Consider the following 9,353-nt stretch of genomic DNA (forward strand, 5'->3'; position numbering starts at 1 on the left):
TAGCCGATTGAAAAAGATATAAGTGTACACATCACTGGATGCTAATTAGGCGATAATTGTACCTTAATTAAGAATATTAAATATTCTTAATTAATGGTTTTTGTACCATTTATGGCGACCATGATTGGGGCATTTATGGCCCATAGAGGCATTTAAGTGCCATAATGTTGGCTCATTTATGTCTTTATTTTAATTTTTTCAAATTCGCTCACTTTCCTTCATTCGGTTTTGTCTTATTTTCAGGATGGTTGAAAGAGATGTAAAGAATTTACTAACAAGACGCGAACCTTGGTTTCCCAGACAATTGAGCTACAAAAATTGATAAGAGGAATAAAGAAGACATCAGTTTTAGTTTGTTTTGTAATCGATGTAATTTTTGTAGGGCACTCTTTTCCCCCTTGAGTTTTTTTCCCACAGGGTTTTACTCTTGAGGGGTTTTAACGAGGCCTTTTTTTGAGGGTTATCTCTTCTGACTTGAAAGGCTATGTTATCTAAGCTTCCGGAGTATTTACATACTTTCGGTTAGATGATATACTTTCTTGAATGAAGGAAACTCTGTCCATCCGGATTTTGTAATTTTCAATCTTGGTATAATACAACCGTCTTATGACAAAAAAAAACACTATGGTGGATTAAGAATGATATATTAAAAAGTTCTATAATCTCTTTTCCTGACTATTTATGCGTATTTGGTATTTTATAATTAGTTTATATGATATCAGAGCCTTGTGTGCAGATCTAGTTTTCATCAAACACTGAGATTGACACATCTTTATCATTTTTTTGTTGAAGTTCTCACATTTACAAATCATATAGTAGATATTGAGAATGACAATTACAGGTGGGAGATTCATTCTCGCTTATATGCAAAACCCTCTTTTCCTACATCCTTCTAATGGACCACTCTTAATTAGTGTGGCCAAGATAACAGACATCAGTGACTATCATTTCTAGAAGAGATCCTTTAAGATTCAGCAGTCATCATAAAGAAAACTGAAATTTAAAATCCTTCTGATGGACCACTCTTAATTAGTGTGGCCGAGATACAAGATGTCAGTGACTATCATTTTTAGAAGAGATCCTTTGAAATTCATAAGTCATCATAAAAAAAACTTAAATTTATTAATGGGACTGTCAAATGCAGTACCATCGATGAGACTCAACCAACGCAATAGGATATGTGTAATGACCTCGTTATCTCCTGGCTCCATGATAATATCGCTGAAACTATCAAATAATCCATTATGTTTATTAATATTGGTTATGAGATTTGGCTTCAACTTAAAAAAACATTTTATGATTAGTAATGGGTATAAAAATAAAAGCTTAGTATAGATCTATTTGGCAAAAACAAAACTAGTCAAAATTTAATGATTATTTTATCATGTTGAGTAGCCTGTGGGAGAAAATAGATCGTGAATATTTTACTAAATATCACTACTGATGCACCTGATAATACTATTTTATTGACTACACTTGACAAATAAAAGGCTGAGTTTAAGCTATTTCAATTCTTAAATGGTCTGGATGACTATCATTCTTCTATGCGAAGTCAATTGTTGTTGCAAAAATCTTTTATCCATGGTCCAGGTGGCCTATGATGCTATACAGCAAGAAGAATCACAATATGATGTTCTCAACCAGAGTGATATTGAACTATTTGTTACGTTAAGTCGCACTCAGTTAGATTCAAAGGCTTTTTTATGTACTGCGTGTGTTGGGCATGATCATAGTAGTGAAAGGTGCTGGTTAGTTGTGGGCTAACCTAAACGACACCAAAAGTTAAAAAAATCATCCCAAAATGGGTCATCCAGTGCCTCGTTGAAAAATGCAAGATATAGTAACAAATCAGACATCTCCATCACTGTAAAGCATAATGTAATTCGTAATAGCAATAGATCAACACTATAAAAGACCAGGAAATAATATGTAAGTATGATACAAGATTCAACAGGTTGAAGATCCAGTACGAACTAACACAGACAATCCAGATAACTGAGACGAACATCCGTCCTTTGAAAAAAGTTTATTAACATGTTCAAGCCTGAGTGAAGAATAAAGTTCAAGAATTTTATACTATCAATTCTCATTTAATTCAATTTTTAATTATACAATGACTGGAAATTTACCCCTGCTAAGACGAATTATAATGGATATTTGAACCCTGCGAACTGCACTTTAGAACGTTTCAAGCCTTTGATTCATTTTCTGAATGAACAGTGCCTTGTCAATACTGCTATCACTGCTCAAGCATATTTACAGGTTGATCCATTTCGGGATTATTACTCAACCTTGCTAAATTCAACTCTGTTGGATAATCCTCGAATGATTGGGAAGATAAGAGGACAAAGCATCATGAACATTGCTGATGATGTAAATCTTATTTTGGGCTTTCCTTGGGACAAATTTGCTGATGTACAACCTAACGAGGACTTGACTCAGTTCTTTGAGAAAATTCAATTTCAAGGGGCCATCAGCCTTCCACCCATGTCTGAGAACAAGCTAAAGCCTGAATGGGACTTCTTTTTCAATACATTGGCCAAGGTGTTTGCACCTACAATAAGAAAGAACTTTCACAACCTGTCCTCTCTGATTTAGACAATTGCATTCTTCATTGCTTATAATCAACGAATCAATTTTGTCAGATTGATTCTAAATGAGATCTTAAGGATGTTGGGAAGTTTGTCAAGTCAGTTTGTCAAGTCGTCAAATGGAGGATAATAGAGAAGTTACATGATATTATAAAAGGTTCCTGACGCTGTTTCTGAATGCAAGGATAACTGATGCAGAAAAGGCTGTATATTTCAACTCTCCCACAACACCAACTCATCAAATCTTCATGAAGTTGTTGATAAGGTTGAACAACACTGACAGATTCCCAAAGGTTCTACTTATCTTAACCCTTTTTATGCTTCAACAATTCAACAGTCAACCTCACCCTCAACCACTTCAATACTACTTAAAACCACCACAACCACAAGAACAACGACAACTACTACAACCTCCATAGGAACCAGAACAACAACAACAACAACACGAACAACAACAACAACCACAACAACAACAACAACAACCACAACCTTAACCTGCTCCCCCAGCCTGAACAAGAACTACTGCAACAATACCACTTCTTTCCAGAACCTGAACCTCCATTTCAACCAAGCTAATCAGAACCTCTCTCCCAACCAATCCAAATAACATAAATTTCCCACACATAATCAACCTCCCAACCACTATCTCCTGTAGCATCTACAAACACTGAGCTCAACAAATTACAGGAGGAGATAACGGTAGATGAGGTACTTACTTCTTTCTCTTCTAAATTTACTTTGAAACTTCATATTATGGTTGTGATTTTGATTTTATAATACAGCCTACCAGCAATGAACCCAACCTCTAGGTTCATAACCAAGCTGATGATTTTCTTCCAACTCATACTTTTATTCCAAACACATCAACTAACAATATTGTTCAACGAACCATAAAGGTTGTTGCCAAATGGAGTGGGAGTAGATTATTGAGTCAACCCGCAGCTCTGTCTCCCCTAAAGAAGCAAATGTTGATGGAACGGGAGACAACTACAGCTGCATCCATTTCCTCCCAACAGGATTTGGACTTTGATATGGGAAATACACAATCTCTGCATTCATTTTCTCTACAGGAAGAATCTATTGAAATTCGTCATCCAGCCACGGTACCCTGTACAGAGTCAAGCACTCAACAAGCACTCACGCTAGTAAACTCTCAACCGCAAGCATAGGTTACTACACTTTTTGGGAGCACAGTTTTTGAAAATATGTTGAATGAAAACTTTTATGATCCTTCTTTATTTATGGATCAGGCATTCTTTGAGCCTATCCAAGAACATCCTCTTTAGGGTTAATTATCTGATTGGGCACTCACTTCGCATCAATATATCATCCGGGGCACTCTCGAAATTTCAGTCTCATTTTAAACACTGTTTTTTGAAATTATATCAGTCCTAAAAGTAAAATGTTAAATTCAAAAACAAATCGACAGTTTGAGAAGTGTTACTCATGGGGATTTAACACAGCAGGCTATAGAGATTATGTAGGTACGATTAATTGAATTTTTGAGTCAAAAAATGGTTATATATGGATTATTAGGGTTCTTTATGACCCATCTCTTCCACCATCAATTTTACTCATTTTCTGGACGCGGAAATTCAATTAATGGTACCTACATAATCTCTATAGCGTACTGTGTTAAAGCCATATGAGTAACAGTTCTTAAACTGTCGATTTGTCTTCGAATTTAACATTTTATTTTTAAAACTGATACAATTTCTGAAAACGGTGTTTCAAATGAGACCAAAAATTCGAGAGTGCCCCGGATGATATATTAGCGTGAAGTGAGTGCCTAATTAGATAATTAACCCCACAAGTATGTGGAGACCAATTTGTTTCTGCACTACCACTGACCACATCTCAGGGAGCTTTGGCAGTTTATACAGGTACAGTGGAAGTGTGTTAAACACGAGTGAAGAAAGGCAAACACCGAGCGAAACACATGCACGTGAGGATAGTGAACTATCCTTGAGTGTTCGTGAGGTGAATGCACACACTAACACTGATGTGTTACAAGAACAAATGGCTGCTATAAAAGCTCAACTTCAGATTTTTGAAGCTGAAAACAGGAATTTGAAACCCAAAACAGTATGCTTCGATTGCGTATTGCAACATAGGTATCACAAAATTATTCTACAATTTGGATGATACGCATGGATTCAATTTGTATACATTACATAGGTTGTCTTAAGGACCTCAATGTATCATGTCATCACTATCCTATACTATAGTGTTATCTATTACAAACATAACAAAAAAACTAACAAAAAAAACCAATTTTTCATTGAGTCATTTTCACAAATACTTTGTATTCGAACAAATAAACAAACTTCATCACAACAAATTAACTACATGTATATGTACTAAACCAAGCAACAATCACGTACACATCCAATCCAACGAAAACTTAACAAATCGAACGTTTAACTCAAACAATTATCCACTAATCTACAAGCTATACACACGCACAGTTTATGTTTATGCTCTTGAATCGAACCTTTATGTTCTTGAATCGTTTGTTTAGAGTCTCCAAAGCTGTAATGATCGTCTTCAATCGCCTCTGGTAGCGGTTTGCGGAGTGTACGTGTTTGTAACTCTATTTGTAAATGATACCATGTTATGATGTACGTGTTTTAAACGTTTTAAACCTCTTCTGTCAATTCCGCGTATAATATCCGTGGAGCGCTAAAAAAACCCGTGGATCCGCGTAAAATAATCGCGGAATGGCTGAAGAAAATAGAGGTTATGCGGGAAAAAAAGCGCGGATCGGATAAAATTTTTTCTTTTATCGTTCCAACGGCTGGAAAGCGATGTATTGGATAACTGTTCCCTGACAAACGTTGTCAGGGAACAAGACCAGTTAAACAAAATAAACTAACACCAACAATTTACTTGCATGATTGAATTAGAATGTATCAGTCTTTATGACATTAATTTGTATATTAATTTTAAAATAACATTTAAATATATTCTGAAGATATTATGGTCGCTTGACTAGTTTATTTTTCAAAGATAAGTATTATTTTTGAAAAACAATATATAAATTTCAATTCTTTTCTGAAATAAATTCTTATTTTACGTTACATAATGAATATGAAACACCTTCTTACTATTTATGTCTAAAAAAATCATAAAATATATATTTTTAAAAAATAAGCCCTTAATTTATGGGCTTTTTAGGCTCCAAACAGGCCCATTGTGCACCTGTGGTGTCGATCAACTTGGATTGTGTTAGCCGAAAAAATATATAATTCACACACAATTCAAAAAATAGTTTAACATTTTAGTTTGATGAAATATTATAGAAGTTCCATAAAAAAACTTTTAAATTTTTCTATCAAGTTGATCATTCAGTAAGATTGGTCCGATTTATTTGATGAATAGTCCAACACTAAAGAAAACAATTAAAATGTGATTGTGAACAAATAAATGGGCCTAGATCCCAGATCTTAAAATTTTGTAATCTTTGGGCCTAAGTCTCAATTTCCAAGTGGACTTTGCCTATTAAATTAATATCTCATGTTAGGTCTACAATAGAGTACAATTTGGGCCCAGTTTATTTTGTTTACTAGCTTCTAGTCTGCGGACTGCCGGTACGATATCTTTTAATCATTATATTATTTTTAATATATTTACGATGATGGAAAAATATTTATCAATAATAATTCATAATTTTCATTAAATAAAAATATAAAATTATTTTTTAAGGAGAACTACTTGTGTAGCTCTTGTCTGATCATCTGGTCGTGCATTATTTTTGAGCTTGGACTTCGGTCTTGTTTAGTAGAATTATTATATTGTTCGCGATATCATTTATCACAATCAATTCTTTGTTGATCTTCTTACGCATTTTTTACATAGTTTTCGTGAAATATCGTATACTTATGTTTTATCCTATTGACATATTCATATGTTTATATTAACACAATTTTATAAAAAAAAATATGCAGAGATGAGAAGAAAAGTCGGTGAACCTGACGTGGAGTCTTTTTTTTCAAGATCTTGGCCAGTTTTATGTATGAAAGATTTTGGTGTTGTAGCGAATGTTAGAAAATTCTGTTATAAATAATATCATCTCCTATTATCAGGCCGGCCCTAGAGATTTGGGTATCCTAGATGTAAATTGAAAATGATGCCCCTATTTTCAAGATCGTAAATGAAAAATTTACATACATTCAATAAATACACAATGACATAATCAAAAATCTTATTTTAAGATTAAAACAGTAAATTCAAATACATATAAATACAAAAATACATAAATTTATAAGTATATACTACATATGTACTGATTTTTGGTGCCCTGGTATGATGGTGCCTAGGCGTTCGCCTTACCCAAAGGCCGGCCCTGCCTGTTATGATATTTTCACATTTTTCTCTTAATAATATATTTTGTTGATATGTATTCGTATGACAAAGTGTATATGTGACATCAATTTTTGTTAGATTTTATTTATAAATGTGTTTTATATTAGAACTATGATATCTAATGTAGTTTATTTATTTTTCTAAAAAAAATATATGGTTTTAAAAATAAATTTGATAGTCAGAATTTATTTTGAATTAATAAAAGATGTTTGTCCGGTGCTACACTTGTTAAGCTAAACTTTCGTCCAAAACACATTCATATTTTGGATGTTTTCTTGCTCAATATCCTTTTATGTCTTCCCACTTAATCATGTTAGGTCTTTTCTCGTATGAGATAGTTAAGTAATAATTTCTTTCTACTAAATTTGATTATGTTTTAAAAAAATTTTGATTAAACTATTTTGTGATATTAACTACTTTATTATCTGGGGATTAAGTTTGATTTATTAATTTTAATATTATACATGATATATATTTGTTTAGTATGTTATTTAAAAAAATATATAAGATAAACATTATTATGTAAAATTGAGATTGGGTTTAGTAGCCAAAGGTGATAAGGATGAAGTTATGAAGGCTATTGTTCGAAAGTTGGACTCTGGTGAGTTATAATAGCTTGCTTATAGAAATTTGATATCTAGATAAATTTTATAATGTTAAAGTTAAGTATACTATCTTGGAACATTAGAGGCATCAACAACAGTGTAGCGCAGAGTAATCTTAGAGCAGTAGCAAGGACATCAGGTGCTGATATAATTTGTATTCAAGAAACAAAGTGCGAGCAATGGACAGCCAAATTAGAAAATTCCACTTTGTATTCGAGTGTCTTTAATAATTGTCATCAGCAGTCTTTAGGACTATCGGGGGGTCTAGTCACTTTTTGGAAGAAAACTTGTGTTAAATGCTTAGCACTTGCTCAGAGTAGGAACTGGATTTGGCTCAATTTCGAAACTCTTCAAGGAAATTACAGAATACACATAATTAATGTGTACAGCCCTTTAGACCTAGAGCAAAAAAGATTACTCTGGAGTGATTTAAAGAAAATTATAAGCAGTATTGGAAATGAGGCTATTTGTTTTGTGGGGGACTTCAACTGCATACGTTCAGAACAAGAAAGAGCCAATTGTGTTTTCAGTAGAAGAGATATCAATGAATTTAACTTATTCTTGACTGATTGTAATATGTTGGAAATCTTCCCGAGCAATGCATCTTTCACCTGGTTTGGCAGTGAAGGACGAAGAAGCAAGTTAGATAGAATCCTTGTAAACGACGTGTGGATGCGTTCCAGTAGTTGGCAGGCCAAAGCTCTTAGTAGGAAGCACTCTGACCATAAACCTTTGTTTTTGTTCAACCGCATGGATTCTTGGGGCCCTCGGCCGTTTAAGATATTCAACTGTTATCTGAACGAAACATTGCGGGAAGATATAAAGTCCTTGATAGCAGATGATCCGGGTAGATGGCAAAAAGAGAACATTCATCAATCTCTAAAGCAGATCAAACTCTTGATTAAATCAAAATTCAAGGGTTCTAGCAGTCAGCTTGATACAGAAATCACAAGTTTGGAAAACAAGCTGGTTGAATTGGAAAAATCCAATTTTAACTACAAGGAGCATCAAGATATTGCCAAGAAACTGCAAGAATTGTACAGGAGAAAAGTATCAATGCTACATCAAAAGTCCAGACTTAACTGGCTTAAATTTGGTGATGGAAACTCTAGATTTTTTCACCAAGCAATACAGAAAAGGCAGCACAGAAACTCCATAGTTAAAATATTTTGGAACAACACCTGGTTGTTTGATCCAGATCAGATCAAGGAAGCTTTCTACAGCTTTTACTCAGGTTTCTTTCAGGAAAAATCAGGCTTCATGTTTCTTCTAGGTTCTCTTCCTCTTCCCAAACTCACTCTTGCGGGGAAGGAGTATCTAGTTCGACCAATTTTGAGACCTGAAGTTGAAGAAGCTCTTTCACAGTTGGCTGATGATAAAGCACCAGGGCCTGATGGATTAAACATCCGCAGTCTCAAATTTTTCTGGCCTCTTATTTGGAACAAGGTGATGGAATTTATTGATAACTTCCAACACTCCCTTCATGTTCCACAAGGTATAAATTCATCGTTCATAGCTTTAGTGCCAAAAGTTGCTGAGCCCAAGTTGGTAAAAGATTTCAGGCCTATCAGCCTCATTAATTCAACTCTCAAAATTCTCTTAAAGGTTCTGGCCACCAGACTAGCACAACACATGGATTCCCTCGTCAGTGATGTGCAAACTGGTTTCATTAAAGGGAGACAAGCCAGTGAAAGCATACTCATAGTCAAAGAAGTGGTTCACTCTTTACAAACGGGTAAATGTAAAGGATTGGTATTGAAATTGGATTTTGAAAAAGCGTTCGATACAGTCA

The sequence above is a fragment of the Daucus carota genome, chromosome 9 (assembly GCF_001625215.2).
Source record: "Daucus carota subsp. sativus chromosome 9, DH1 v3.0, whole genome shotgun sequence".
Taxonomy (NCBI): Eukaryota; Viridiplantae; Streptophyta; class Magnoliopsida; order Apiales; family Apiaceae; genus Daucus; species Daucus carota.